Source organism: Macaca thibetana, chromosome 11, assembly GCF_024542745.1.
Source record: "Macaca thibetana thibetana isolate TM-01 chromosome 11, ASM2454274v1, whole genome shotgun sequence".
NCBI lineage: Eukaryota > Metazoa > Chordata > Mammalia > Primates > Cercopithecidae > Macaca > Macaca thibetana.
This window is the reverse complement of record NC_065588.1, coordinates 80,827,734-80,843,971: the sequence shown is the minus strand read 5'-3', so window position 1 is coordinate 80,843,971 and position 16,238 is coordinate 80,827,734.

The window sequence follows — 16,238 nt, the reverse complement described above, 5'->3', positions numbered from 1 at the left end:
AAGCAACCAGGTATAATTACAACATTTGAGTAACCAATTCAAAGACTCCTGAAACTAGTTCTTCTCCTGGACTTTTAACATATGTAATATAACAAATCCTACTCTTACTTAAACATATTGCGTTAGCTGGGGTTCTTTAAAGAAACAGAACCAATAGGATATGTTCTGCATGAGTGTGTGATGATAATTGGCTCACAGAATTATGGAAACTGAGAAGTCCCATGGTCTGCCATCTACAATTTGGAGAGCCAGGAATGCAGATGGTGTAACTCCTTTCTGAGACCAAAGGCCTGTGAACCAGGGGAGAACAAGGTGTAAAACCTAGTTTCAGGGCAGAAGAAGACCCATGTTCCAGCTTAGGCAGACAGACAGGAAGAAAATGTGTGAGTTTCTTCTGCCTCCATGGTTTATATGATGCCCACCCCAGGAAGGCAATCTACTTTACAGATGCCACTGGATTCATATGCTGTTCTCGTTCAATCCTAATCTCATCCAGAATCACCCTTTCAGCCATGCCCAGAAATAATGTGTAACCAGATATTTGGAAATCCCCTGTTTCAGTCAAGTTGACATGTAAAACTAACTCCCACTCCCATTGAATCATGTTTTCTGTTACTTGTAACTGGAGACACGATATTCCCATTACCAAATCTTAAAATCATTTTCCTGCTTCTATCTTCTCCATCATAACCTCTTTTATAATGCAATTGATGTCCCTTCTGTAAAACAGCATGTCCTTCATTTGTTCCTTGATTCACCTTCTCAGCTTTTCAAGTTCTTCAGTTAGTTCTTCACTCAGCTGCATTTTTTTCCTCTCTAGAATTCCTGTTACTAAAATCTCCCAGCTTAAAGTGTCTCTCAGCTTAAAGTGTCTCGTAGCTGAAAGACTAATCACCTAAAACAAAACCTTTCTTTGTCCTCACATCATCCTCTCAAATACTATTACATTCTTCTGCTGGTGTCATAGCGAAAAATAGAGGCATCGTCTATACTGTTAGTAATTACTTGCTCCTTTTTTCAGAACACTAATCTGGTTCTCATCATTATCACCTTACATAGAACTCCACTTTCCAAATCACCACAAATTATCCTCCTTTCTTTTTTCATTCCCGTTTCAGTATAATGTTTGTTCTTTCTCTTACCTTACAGGCTTCTCCTTAATTCTGTGTTTTGTTACTAGCTGTCTACATTTTAACACACTTCTGAGATTCCATTCTGGATCTCCTTCCCTTTACTTCTTTTACTATTTCAATTTCTCTTTCCTTTACTTACAATGGTGTTTTAATGCAATTTTATATAATCCTATGACTTCAAATGATGACTAAGTTAGTACTCTCAAAATGTATGTCTCGATTTAACACCTATCCTCTGATGTCTAAGCGTATAAGCCTTACTGCCTATTTGACATTAATTCTTCCAGTCCATATTTATTAAGCACTTATAAAATGCCAGACATAGTTTTGGTGTTTAGGATGCATCATTGAATAAAATAATAGACAGCAAACTTGTTAAAGGGCCTAGCAGTGTGTATTCTAGGTGTTGCAGAATATATCCTCCTGATTGCAACTCTTCTTTTAAGCATGAAAACAGCAAGAGATAAAATGTAAATAAATGGGAGTTTTTGTGTTCGAATGAAACTTTATTTATAAAAACAAGCAGTGGACCATATTTGCTCCATGAGCTATAGTCAACAGACCTTGGTCTATTACAACTCACTGAATTACTCATGGATATATTAACCATAAATTTCCATCACAGTTTGAATTAATTTCGAATGTGTATGATCCAATCCTACTGGAATCCTTTCAGTTTTCTGATTACACGAAGGTCTTTCCTGTCTAATGGAATTTGCATCCACTATTTCTACACCTGGAATATTCTTTCTCCAGTTCTTGGCATGTCTGACACCTTCTATATCCTTGCTAATGTGCTGCCAACTCTCGTCTCCAATGCCAGTTTATGTGATATCCCTCTGTTTAATTCTTTGCTAACACTTATCACAACGTAATTATTTGTTCATTAGTTTATTAACTTTTCTCTTCCACTGGTATGAAAGATCCTTGAATAAAGGGTCTGAAAGAATCCCTAAGACCGCCAAGCATAATGTCTAAGAGTCAACGATACGTAATAAAAGGGGAAATGAACGAATCCATCTCTATTAAATAACTGTAAAGGAAAATAATATTCTAATAGAAACAAAGCTTTTGTTTATTCATGTTCTCTCATCTTGCATTTCTTCCTAATAAAACCTAGTGTGCTCATTAGTTATCTAAATTATTCATTCTATAAGTATTAACATGTCGAGTAGAATTTCTCAATACAGCAGTACTGACATCTTGAACAGGATGCTTCTTTTTGGGGGGCTATCCTGTGAAGTATAGAATGCATGGCAGCATCCTTGGTCTTTACCTGCTACATATCAGCATCATTGTCTTCTTCCCTCACTGCCCAGTTGTGATAACCATTAAAATATGTGAAAGGGAAATTTAACCTAAACAAGGGTTTGGAAATATGTTTCCCTTGAAGAAGTTATTATAAGCAGAGATTAGTTTTTTAAACAAATAGGCTAATTAAGGGAATTGTGTATGGGTACCGGTATGGAAGAAAAGAACAGTCCAGACCGAGGAAGCAGCATGTGGAGGAACAGAGTGTGGTCCGTGTGAGGATATGAAAACAAAATGTCAGTCTATCTACAGTATAGAGGGCAATTCATCATATGAAACCTGGAGAGGCCGGCAGGTGCCAGATCATGTTTATGCAGGTGCACTCCATTAAAGATTTGTGACTTTATTCTACAAAAGACATAAAAAAGAGAAACATGATCAGATGTGGATTCCGAAAATTCACTCTGAATTATCTTAATAAGATGGATCAGAGAGGGAAGAAGGAGGGCCTATAAAGTGAATTGAGAGGGCTGGATATAAGTTTCAGATGCCACGTGATGGTGAAAACTGTGAAGAAGGAAAAAAGTGACTGGATGTGATACATTTTTATATGTGTGAATCAACTGCGCTTAGTGATTAAATGGATGCTAGGGGCTAAAAATAAAAGAATCATGATATAAGCAACAGAACGGATGGTGGTATTTTGTTATTTTTAAGGCTAGGTCCACATATTCAAAGTAATATAGGAAATATCTCAGAAAACGTACCCTGGGCTGCAGAGAAACTCTTAATATTGACAATTCCTGACATTTGAATTTTTGCTCATTTATTTTATTCCTGTATTATTCTATGTATTCAGTATCTATTACTGCCTTACAAATTATCACAAATTTAGCAACTTAAAACTATTCATATATATATATTTTCATAATTGGTCAGGAGTCTGGGCATGGCTTAGCATATCCTGTAATTCAGGACCATTCATGAAGCTACAATCCAAGTATCAACTAGGGCTGGGACTTACCTGAAGGCCCAACTTCAGGAGGATCTACTTCTAGCTCTTAGGAGTTGTTGACAGGATTCAGTTTCTGTGGGCTGGGCTGTTGAACTGAGGCCCCCAGTTCTTCACTGCACATTGGCTGGAGTTTTCCCTGAGTTCCTTAACTCATGGGCCTTTCCACATAACATCTTGCTTCCTCACTGCTAGCAAGAGAGATAATCTGCTAGCAAGACAGAAATCACAGAGTTACCTAATCATGGAAGTAACTTCTCAGTGTTGTGATTATGGTTAGAACAAGTTACTCAGGAAGAGGGGATTACACAATGCTATGAATGCCAGGAGGCTGAGATTTTTTGGTGTCATCATAGAATTCTACCTACCATATTCTAAATATTATGTCAAGCATGAGGTTTAAATAAAATAAACATAATGTGAATGCACTGGCATTTAGAGGTACAGTCTAAAATAAATGCTTTACTTAAAATCAGTTCTTCTTAAGAATAAATTTACACAGATATTGGAAGCTAATATGTAGCAGGACAAGAAAATATATGTTCTATGCAGAACATGCAAGTTGAATGGAAATAATAAAAAACTGGTAAAATGTTTCATCTAATTACACAAGTATTTATAATGAGTGTGACTAGGCAGGAACTACAGAGGGGAGCACCAAGATAACTGCTAGGGACTATAAATGTAAAAGCATACATTGTTATAATTTTCTTAAAACATTTTCACATTACTTCTTTTAAGAAACATCTGATTTTGACTACTCTTAAGGCGTGATGTCCTATATTCTTTTTAAAAGTGGAGACACTCAGCATCACATCTATTTGCCAAGTGTCTTACTTTACATAACTTCCTGCACATTGTTTGAAATTGATCTGGATAGATTTTAATCAGGTTCATGGAACTCTGTAAATTGTCAAGCATAAAATTTAATATTTTGTCTACTCATTTCAGGGGATGCTTAAAATGAATGTAACTCATTTGTGGCAGTAGCAACAAATGTTTTAAAATGGCTTTTTTCTAACTTTCTTTGTTTTTCTAGATAGGGCTTTGCAGAGGATAAAACTTCCAGATCTTTTATCTACCTTAATGCGACATCTTATAATTGTGATATTTTCAGTTTATTGATGTTGTAAGCATATAGGATTTTTGTTTTACTATTTGCCTATCTTAATTCAAGCTGCTGTGTGAGTACTCTAAATATTATTTCTATCATTTCATGCACACAATTTTTAGCTTTGAAAGTAACTCAGTTCTATTTCATAATTCATTGTTGTAAGAATTTTTCATGTAAGTATTTCAGGAAAGGGCTATTATTTTTAAATATGAGTTTTCTATGTTCTCTATTATTCCTAAATGTCAGGTCAGCATTGCCAATTTATGATTTAATTATTTGATCTGTGATGTCAGACACTTATTATAAATAATGAACTGTACTTCCTTTCATCTAGCACAAATGTTATTCATATGGAAATTGGCCAATTTGAAATTTAATGAGAAAGGAAGTAAGATAATTTATTAGATTTCTTTTAACTTTGCTCATGTTCAATAATGTGCAGTGCATACTATTAATATTGTCTGCTGTAAGTGAGGTCAAAGTTATACTGTCATCTGTCAGTAAGATTGAAGTCTCAGGTTAATAGGCTTGGTTTACTCCCTTCTTGAAATTTCTAAGTTCTGAGACTGCCTCTGTTCATTTACATTTCTGTGAATTGAAATATTTACAAATCAAGCCATCTTTTTAAAAACATTTTTGCTAGTGATGAACTGTGTATGTTGTAATAAAACAAGGGGATCTAGGAAAAAAAAAAAAAAACCAAAACATTTCAGCATTTTTAGTCTGCTGTGTCAAATAATAGGAAAAAGACACCAACATTAAATTCATGCAGGTTCTTTGAAGGAAACTTGTAAGACATCCAGAACTTCATTACAAAAGAGAGAGAGTGTACAGGAAATGACTTATAGGAGAGAAGTGGAAACTAGTAACCTGAGAAGAGGAAAATGGAAACATTCTGAAGCTGAGAAGGGTATGTTAGTTAATTTCTTACAGTAGGACCTGAGTTCAGCAGAACAGTGTCACTGTGGGGTGGTAGCAGGACCTCAGAAGGGAATGGATTCAGAGATGATGGAGCACATGGGATGTCTGGGGTGTATAACATAGGCTTCTTGTTATGGCAAGAATTCTCAACATTAAGGCAATGGAGATGCCCACCATCCAGGAACCACCTGAACTTAAATTATGAATTGATCAAACTAGGGGACCTAGTGTCACATGTATTAACAGGAGAAAGAGCTTCAGGACCTTCTCAGAAGATGAGTCAATGACAGAAGCTATCTATTTATTTATTTACCATCTGGTAAGAGACATCTGGGTTGAGAAGTGGGCAGAACCGTATTTAATTTGATTTAGAAAAACAGTCACTAGGAATTTTCTACCTGTTTAAAAATCTTTAACATTGCTTTGAATGGATACTGTTTGCATGTATTTGAGGGATACAAAAAAGCATGAAAAGATGTTTGCCTACAACATAATATTAACATATAAAACAAATAGTTCTTTGTAAAATATATTGTATCCTGAGAAACAACTTAATAGTATTGAAAATTAGTGCTGTTGCAGCACTATTCACAATAGCAAAGACATGGAATCAACCTAAATGCCCATCAATGATAGACTGGAGAAAGAAAATGAAGTACATATACACCATGGAATACTATGCAGACATAAAAGGAACAAGATGATCTCCTTTACAGGGATATAGATGGAGCTGAAAGCCATTATCCTCAGCAAACTAATGCAGGAATAGAAAACCAAATACTGCATGTTCTAACTTATAAGTAGGAGCCGAATGATAAGAACACATGGGCACAATGGGGGAACAACACAGACTGAGGACGGTTGGAAAGTAGGAGGTGGGAGAGCATCACGAAGAAAAGCTAATGGCTGCTGGGCTTAGTACTTGGGGGATGGAATGATCTGTGCAGCAAACCACCATGGCACATATTTACCTATGTAACAAACCTGCAAATACTGCACATGTACCTCTGAATTTACAATAAAAGTTGGAAGTAAAAAAAGGAATAAATTTACACTGAGATAGTTGAAGAAAACCTTAGAATTGACGAACAAAGAAAATCACCCAGAAAGTCAAGAAGATACTGTTTTAAATGATATTTAAAAGATGAGTTTAACAATGGACTTTGAGGACTTAGGAGAAAAGGTGGGAGGGGGGTGAGGGAAAAAAGACTACACATTGAGTACAGTGTGCACTGCTTGGGTGATGGATGCACCAAAATCTCAGAAATCACCACTAAAGAACTTATTCATATAACTAAACACCATCTATTCTCCAAAAACCTATTTGAAATAAAATATAAATTAAAAAATAAAAAATCAATTAAAAATACAAACTAATAAAAGTACAGTATATCATCTAAAATAAAAGAGAATGTAATTCCCAATGGCCCTATAGTCAATATTACCTTTTCTTTTTGAATGCTAATAGATAAAATAACCTTAATCTTTTTGTGATTTTTTGACAACTATATTTGTATTAATTATTTACGTAGTTTACGTCTTGGTTATTTTGTTTTACATTTGTTTACCCCTATTTCTCCCCAGCAGTAGACAGTCCTCAGCCAGGTATCTGCTAATATGTTTCGTGTTTTTGACTTGAAAAATAAAAATCTTAAGAAGTAATAATAATAACAACAATAATAAAAGTTTCCAGTAATTTAAAAAAATAAAAATAAATAAAAAGGTGAGTCTAGTTTCCTTTAGTGAAGAGGAGTTGTAAAGACATCACTGAGGATTTGGTTTTAAACAATAAACAGTAAGAATCATTTTAACGAATTGTCATCTCAATTAATTCAAACTCAAAAAATATATTATTGATACCTTACCATAAGATTGTTTTAATTTCTGTAATATAGATTCAATTTTAATATATCAGAGCTAAAACAAATCTGAAGCAAAGGAAATCTATTAGATCATCTTATTATTATCAATATATTTTTCACTGCAATACAAAGTTTTTTTGCCTTGATTGTTTAAAAGAATCAAGTCCAATTTATGAGCAGTCTTAAAATAGATTCTCTTTCCTTCCTTTTCTTAAATTCTAAAAGACACTTGGATTAGTTAGTAAGTTTCCAGGAAGAGACTAAGATAAAATATAGAGCAAAGTTAGTACAATGGCCAGCTCAAGCCAAGTTAAAGCCCAGTTAACAGAACATGTAGAAACTTCCTTCCTTCCTTCCTTCCTTCCTTCCTTCCTTCCTTCCTTCCTTCCTTCCTTCCTTCCTTCCTTCCTTCCTTCCTTCCTTCCTTCCCTCCTTCCTTCCTTCCTTCCTTTTCCAGTTCAAATTCAGTTCTCTGTTTTCAAAGTCCAAGTTACCATTACATGGCTTGGTACTCTATAAAGGAAAACTTGTTCAAATAAGGTAATATGTTATCAGCAGTATTTCCAGGTGACTGCAATCAAGTAGCAATTCCAACACATCCTTGGTAAGCACATCCCTGGGTTTTACACTTTCTCAAGGCCCTGTTCCTCTGGAGTGGATATGCCCAATACATTTAAAATCTGTGTAAGTTCCGGATGACATAGGGGTAGATTTCTTTATCAGGTTCTGTTTTGTCTTTAACAGTCTCTAGGATGAGAACTGCACTAGCAAAATCATTTAACCGTCTACAAGCGGCATCGATAATTTTGGGCTCTGGAACCAGATAGTAGATAATAAATGTGTTCATTTTTTTATGCAATTCCCAGGCCTCTATATCTGGCTTGTTGCAGTATGTCACCCAGCGAGCATCAAACTTCTCATTTATTTCATGAAACCCATGGGAATAGCGGTGAACTGAAGTGGGCCAGGGACTAGATTATGGTGCAGGAGGCCTGGAGGCTCTACCCGTGTGGCTGATTCTACGGTACAGTAGGGGAGAGCTGAGGCCACAGAGAAGCTCGGTGTGCGCTCCTGCCACGTGGATATTTCTTAAATGCGTGTAATCTGTACCCATCACCCAAATAGTGAATAATTTTTCGACTCTCAGCTCCTCCTACCTCCTACCTTCTGTCGTCTCTGAATTCCACTCTGCATGTCCATGTGTACGTTTTTGTTTTGTTTTTTTTTGGGGGGGGGGGAGGCGGAGTCTCGCTCTGTCGCCCAGACTGGAGTGCAGTGACATGATCTCGGCTCACTGCAAGCCTTGCCTCTCGGGTTCACGCCATTTTCCTGCCTCAGTCTCCCGAGTGGCTGGGACTACAGGCTCCCACCACCAAGCTCGGCTAATTTTTCGTATTTTTAGTAGAGACGGGGTTTCACTGTGTTAGCCAGGATAGTCTCCATCTCCTGACCTCGTGATCCGCCCACCTCGGCCTCCCAAAGTGCTGGGATTACAGGCGTGAGTCACTGTGCTCCGCCGTGTACCCATTTTTTAGTTCCTACTTTTTAAGTGAGAACATGTAGTACTTGATTTTCTGTTTCTGAATTATTTTCTTTTAAGATAACGGCCTTCAGTTCCATTAGTGTTGCCTCGAAAGACATGATGCCTTTAAAAACAAACTATAATATCCCTAAATGTGGCTTTGTATAATTATATTGAACTTTTCGGATTTTTAAATACTTTGGGATACGGGACAATAGTTCAATGGTCTTTCCTATGCATTTCACCTCATGACACTCAATTATTTTAAGGGAAATGAGTGTGCACACACACAGACACACATAATATTTTTCTATAGGATTTGATATATAGTGCTTGGAATTTAATAGACTACACATTTTTCTTGTAAAAAAAAATGTAGTGGATTTTTATTTATTTATTTATTTTTTGCCAGCAAATCCCAACTCTTCCTCTACGTGACCACTCCTCCCCTCTGCTTATAGCCATGTGTTTATCTGAAGCTGTCTTCCAGGGCACATGTGTTTTGATAAATGATGTTTTCCTCATATATTATCAAATGACTGGGCTAATTAAAATTACAAAATCTTGATAAACTGACAATACAGATAGTTTCTATGTATTGCTTCTTTACAGTGTTTAGAAAATATGGCTGGCATATTCCTTCTAGTATAAACTCTGAGTTTACTAACTAGAACCAATACAGTTGTACCAGAGTCTCTCATAGTCAGTAATTCAAATCCTCTTTCAGTCTTCAACACTCTTACCCCAAAGCCCCCAAGGGAAGTTAAAACTCAGGGGAAAAAACAAAAATACAGGAAAAACAATGATTCAATGTCTCTTGCTCCAACAATGTCCAGGGAAACTGGTTATCAAATTCTGCTTGTTTCTTCCTGCAGAGAAAGAGGCACAAATGAAAAGCTCTTGTGAAAATGCAGGTAGCTTGTTGAGCTTAGCCACTCTCCCTCTGCTGTTTCTTGTGCTGATATCCTTGTAAATCGTGTAACTGCTTTACTACAGAATTGAACCATGTCAGAAGTGGACATAGACTCTTACTCAAATTCCTCTGAATTCTTAGCTACCTATCACCAGCCAAGCACCTTCAAATGTTCCTTTAAAATAAAATGTTTTTAAAAACAGATGTTCCTTGGACATAACAACAGTGTAAAGATTGTAGGGATCGAAATTGCTTTAACAATGGGAAAGAGCATGAGTTTATCCTAGTCATTTGTAAACAATACCCATAGAACTTTGATTTTGTTACTTATAGGTAACAGGACACAGTGAGGGGCATAACATGATCCCTAAAGCCAGGGTTGAAAACTTGGAAACTGTCCAAAATCTTCCTCCAACACACCTGTGAAACAGAGAAAGGAAATATATTTTGCCAACTTCCCCCCCCCCCACATTGGCCTCTATTGTGCTGAAATTTCCACGTCTATGGAGATTATGATAATTATTCATTTTGTATTACTTTACTGTTATTTCAGATAATTTGTAGCTCTGATTAGTCACAAATGCTTAATATTTTTTTATAAATATGTTTTCATTGTTAACTTAAAAATTACAAAATAAAAAGTATTAACAATCAAATGGTCTTAAAATGATGTTTTAATAACTGACCAAAAATGAATTCAAATTAATAGTTTAACAGATTAAAGAGCTTCTTAGTTAATGCTCTGCCCATGGGCAGAATTCCATGAAAATTAGAAATAGCAAATAAAAACATGAAGATATAAAGCTAATACATGAAAGTCATAGAGGGACATTCAAAATAAATTTGTGAATTTGCTGTAACTTTTATAGATAAACTAAATAGAAGATCATGTCAACTGTGAAATGAATAACTCATATTCGGATACATAGCCTGAAATTAAAAAAAGATTAAGGAGGTTGGTGGTAAATATTATTGTGCCTTGCCCAAGCATAATTTAACAAAGGGCTCTTTACATAATTAGGAGGATCCTAATGGTCCCAATATAATCAAGCAAAGAAAAATCTGCATTTTTTTCTATAAGAAGTCATCATACTTGCTTAAAATGTTACCTTCCGTTTATTGAGGAATTACTATATGACACGTGTTGTTATAAATGTGACATGTTTAATATATATATATATTGCTAGTGGTAAACTATACTGTGAGCTGAGAAGAAATCCAGAAGTTTGAGGAGGTGATGGAGTATGGCACCGTTTGTTGTCAAATTTGATAAAAAGGGCCCTTTAAAATTCCCTGGTTTAGTTTTTTTGTGCAAATCTCTGTGGCAAATAATGCTTTTAGATACTTATTGATAATTCATCTTTCAGAGATTTGGGGCAAACATTGACTTTTTGGCAATACTTAAATAGCTTTGAAAGTTCTTCATTTGCTTTGGCATAAAGAAATACAGCCAAGAACAAAGACATTATTGCTCAGCTTAGTATTTCCAATTAAACTCCTTTTAAAGCCCATAGGAAAAGTAATAATTCTAAAAACAAAAATTATAGAGTTAGGACTTTTTTGAAAGAGAAATATATGCTGAGTGTCAAGAGACTAAAAATGTTAGAAAACCCAGGGAAATGAATTTAGTTAGTACCACAAATCAGATAGGGAAAAATTAAAAGCAAACAAACAAACACAAGACAAAACAAAAAAAACCTTGGCTAGAGAAAAATGTGATAATTTATCCATCCTTTGATTCTATGATTTGCATTTTAAACCAGAACCATGAAAATGCTTTAAACATTCTTGCAGACTTGAACATGAGTTTGCTTTAAGCAAAATCACCCACGGATAGTACCTGGATTAGGAAAAGAACAATTCAGTTATTGATGGTTACCGCCAAGCATCACAGACACCATCACTGGTAACTACGAAGTGGTCGGGAAATCAGAGCATCTGAGAAAATGATAGTTTTGGTATTGTAGACCTCCAGCCTTTCAAAGGAGTATTGTAGAGCTAGTTTGTGAAGAAAGAAAGAGAAGAGAATCTGACAGGATTGCACATGTAATCTTTTCAATCCCCATGAATTAGGTATTTTTTAAAATTTTCTTCATCCAATTGAAGGCGTTGATTCTTAAAGTGTGTAAGTGATTTTCGCAACATTCTACACTTAGTCTGTAGCAGAGCCAGGAATCAGCCACCCTAGGCTTTTCTGATTTCCCAGACTATGTTTTTGTCACCCTGAAATACGAGTTTTGCCACAGCTTAGTGGGTGAAACTCAATTCCACACATGGCAAATAGTAAATGCCACCCACATTGGTGTTCATAGAGGAAAAAATATATATATTTTTTATTTTATTTTTATTTTTTTAAGACAGAGTCTCACTCTGTTGCCCAGGCTGGAGTGTGGTGGCACAATCTCAGCTCCCTGCGGCCTCGACCTCCTGGATGCAAAGGATCATCCCACCTCTGCCTCCTTATTAGCTGGGACCTAAGACACGTTCCATCGTGCCCTGCTATTTTTTTTTTTTTTTTTTTTTTTTTATGTTTTATAGAGATGGGGTTTCCCTATGTTTCCCAGGCTGGTAATATTTTAATTTTAGACGCTGTACTCTGAACATATGTCTGTTTTCTCCACCAATATAAACTTTATCTTTTTTTTTTTTAAGCAAAAACACTTTGCCTATTTGAAGAGGAAATGAGGGATTCACTTTAGGTAATAACTAGGGTGGGAAGCAGAAAAGAGGTCTCACATTAGCTTATCATATCAGGATTTATTATAAACAAAAAAAATTCTCTAGGTCTGCTGATCAGTAAACAATGCTGTCTTTTGACATAGGGAGGAATTATTTTTCTCTTTTTTTCCCCCTTTGGTGAAAACAAGTTTTGGAGTTAGTACATTTCAGGATTTTCTCTTCATTCAGATGTGTCTCTCTAATATCTGTTTGAACATGCCTTTATGTAATAAAATATGTATTAAATACATATTATTTTCTTGACCTAATGTTAGGCATTGGAGGTAAAAAGTTTAATGAGACACAACTTTTTTCTTATAAAAAAAAATGATAGTTATAAGCTGGGCATGGTAGCTCATGCCTATAATTCCAGCAATTTGGGAGGCTAAGGCAGACGGATCACTTGAGGCCAGGAGTTCAAGACCAGCCTGGTCAACATGGCAAGACCCCATCTTTACTAAAAATGCAAAAATTAGCCAGGCATGGTTGCAGGCACCTGTAATCTCAGATACTCAGGAGGCTGAGGCAGGAGAATTGCTTGAACCCAGGAGACAAAGGCTGCAGTGAGCCAAGATCCTGCCACTGCACTCTAGCCTGGGTGACAGAGTGACACTGTCTCAAAACAACAAAAAAGACAGTTGCATGTGGAGACAGACATACTCATAACTTTTGTTTAGGATGTGCTATTTAACTCCTCTGTTTCATACTGCAACTATTTATTGCTAATATAATTGATATTAGACATTGCTAGTAGATTTGGTTCCTGTCCTCATATTTACATTTTATGAAGAATAAAGACAAGTAAGTAGCAAATACGGTATGTATGATAAGATCTCAGACAGAGAAAATGAAAACCCTGAGAATATTTGAAGGAAATACGTAACTCATGCTGAGGGTCTTTTCCTACAGGAAGTCGTATCTACACTGAGAGCCAAAGTGTAGGTAGAAATTCCACTGAAAGTACTTGTAGAGTTCCAGGCATCAGGAACATTAAGAACCCATGAAAAGCATGGTTTATTTGAGGACTAAAAAGAGACTATCCAGATTTAAAAAATTGAACCTTCATCTACCAATTTCAAAATCTTGACTAACTAAAAACTATGGGAAAAATGTTTTTTATATTAATGTTATAAATTTTATATTAATGTTATAATTTATATAATATAAAACATATTATTATATATAATTGTTATAATTTATAATAATGTTATGTTTTATATTATGCTATTAATTTATATTATTTGTCTTTACTATGTAAATTTGAGCCACAATAGCAAATTTTAAAAGAAGTCAGAAGTTGAATTACTTTCTCTTCTTAACTTGTATGACAATAGTGGCTTCAGCAATGATGACCTATTCTTAGTAGTTTTTGCTCTGGTTTTATAGCAACAATTTACTTTCTAACTGCTTATCACCACAGAGCCCAAAATATAATGTATTCTTATTTAATTTTGCATCATATAATTAAATTTCTTTTTGAAGACAAATTAGTATATAATACCTGCCTTGTAAAAAGAATAATGCTCATGTTTACAATTTAGAAAGTGAAAAGTTGTTGAAAAGATTCTGCAATTTCTTGACATTATTGTTGGCTCACTGTCAAATTTCTTTCTTGCTATTGTATTCTCAAAATTTTCAAAGTTAATTTGTGTCACTATTTGCATTAGCCCACAGTCTGCTAAGGTTTTTCTTTTCCTGAAGTTCAAAGAGCTCCTGTGTCAATTTCATTCCTACTGTCATCAGGGAAGCAATATTAGATATCAGTGAATATGCTTTGCTGAACTTCTATCAATCGTAAACTGCAGAAAATAAACACAGTCACCCTTAAACTCATGCTGTCAATCACAAAATCAGAAAGCAGTATACAAATAACCTGCTTGTAGCAATGTAGAATCCACATGTGGCTGACCTGAATGATTCATAAATATATATCTTTACCTTCAGAAAAGAAGGAGAATTGAAATGAACAAGAAGAGGACAAAGTGAATCCTAAACATTCAGGAAATCAGAGAAGGGAAAATAAGTTTTACATTAAGAGAGACAGAGTGAATAAAGTATAAGCAATTTGTTATAAATGGCTTTGCAATAAACTAGGTAAATTTTATATTAAACATGAAATATAAATACTGATTCAAAATATTTTATATTTACACATATGTATATAGTATTTATATGTATATTTTATGTATATATGTATATATGTGTATATGAAATATGAGTCTTCATTTCCAAAGGTAGAAATGAACACAATCTAAGAATCAAGACCATCTCTACAAATGCCTACTTTAAGAGTTGGATTTCAGTTTTGGCCTATTTATACATTAGAAATAAACCTTTATTTTAATATTAGTTGCCTATATGCTATATCTCTCTTGTTTTAAAATGAATAGTATGTGTTTTAATTATTTGGTGTGGTTATCTTTGATTCAGATACTAACTTATTGAATGACTATTAGAGATTCATGACAAATTCTTACACCAACACTTAAATGTGATCATTAGGAAGTCAGAGTTTAAAAAATAACTTCAAACACTTTAGATACTGTGCTGATTCATGTTGGGTTAGAGTATTCCTATAAATAGCCAACCCAATTTTAATTTAACTTTAGGTGCTCTGATTAAAATGAAAAACTTTCTTCCGTGGTTGAATTTGTTGTAGTAGTGTCACGTGTGCATCTTGGGTGTTTATGTTGAATCTCTGTCAATTTACGATTTCTGGAGTGATGAAAACAGACCATCACTTTTGCAATAGTAAGGCATAGAGATTAATATTTTCTTTTTCCTTTATTAATATACTAAGTACATTATCCTTATGGAAAGAGATTATTTTTGCGAATGGTTTGGTAATGTGTTATATGTGGATTCTGAAAGGGTTCTCTGTTAATAAGATTAATATCCTGTAGGGCAATTCATGAATTTTTCTGGAAGACAAACTAACAATGGTATTGGTGGTTGGAGCCAGAAATAGTATATCAAAGTGGCTAGGAGGGCTGGCTGTGAAGTCTGTTTCTTCTGTTCAAATTCTTGTCCTACCACTTAATAGGTATGTGACCTAGGGAAAGAAATTTAATGTCACCATTCCTTCCTACCTCAGCTTTAAAATGCCCATAAAATAATAAATCCTACCTCAGGGAGTTGCTCTGAAGAGTAAATGAATTAATACATGTAAAATATTTAAATGACACTCAGAATATATATTCAATACATACAATTTATTAATATTATTGAATATAATAATAGCTCATGGAAAGCTAATCCAAAATCAGAAGTCATTCTCTCATGGATGAGAAATCAGAGAAGTCAATAAATATAAAGAACGTTTCCAGATGGGTAGACACACAGAGCAATGAAAAGTTTATTTATTTTTATCAATTGTTTTTTCTGAGCATGGTTTTGCTATAGACAGCATAAAACTCATTATTTGAAAGGCCATTTACCTCTGCATTTCTAAATGTATTAGGAGATAAAATAGCTGAAATCATTTACTACAAAGCCTCATACATTAATTTTTTTCTGTTTCAAATAATTTTCTATGCAGATTGGAAATATTCAAAATTCAATAATTAATACTGTCTCCAAGACAATGTTGATGTTCAGTATTCAATTTTTTAACATATACTTGTTGAGGACCCTGTATAACTGTATGCAATACTGAGGGATAAGCCTGTGGCCCTCAAAAATGTGCTGAATGAAAATAGAACAATGTGAAAAAAATGGTCTCATATGTTGCTCTGTTGAGCTACTAGAAAAGGATGTCTGTCAGAACAAAGGATGCTTAGAAAAGATAGGTAA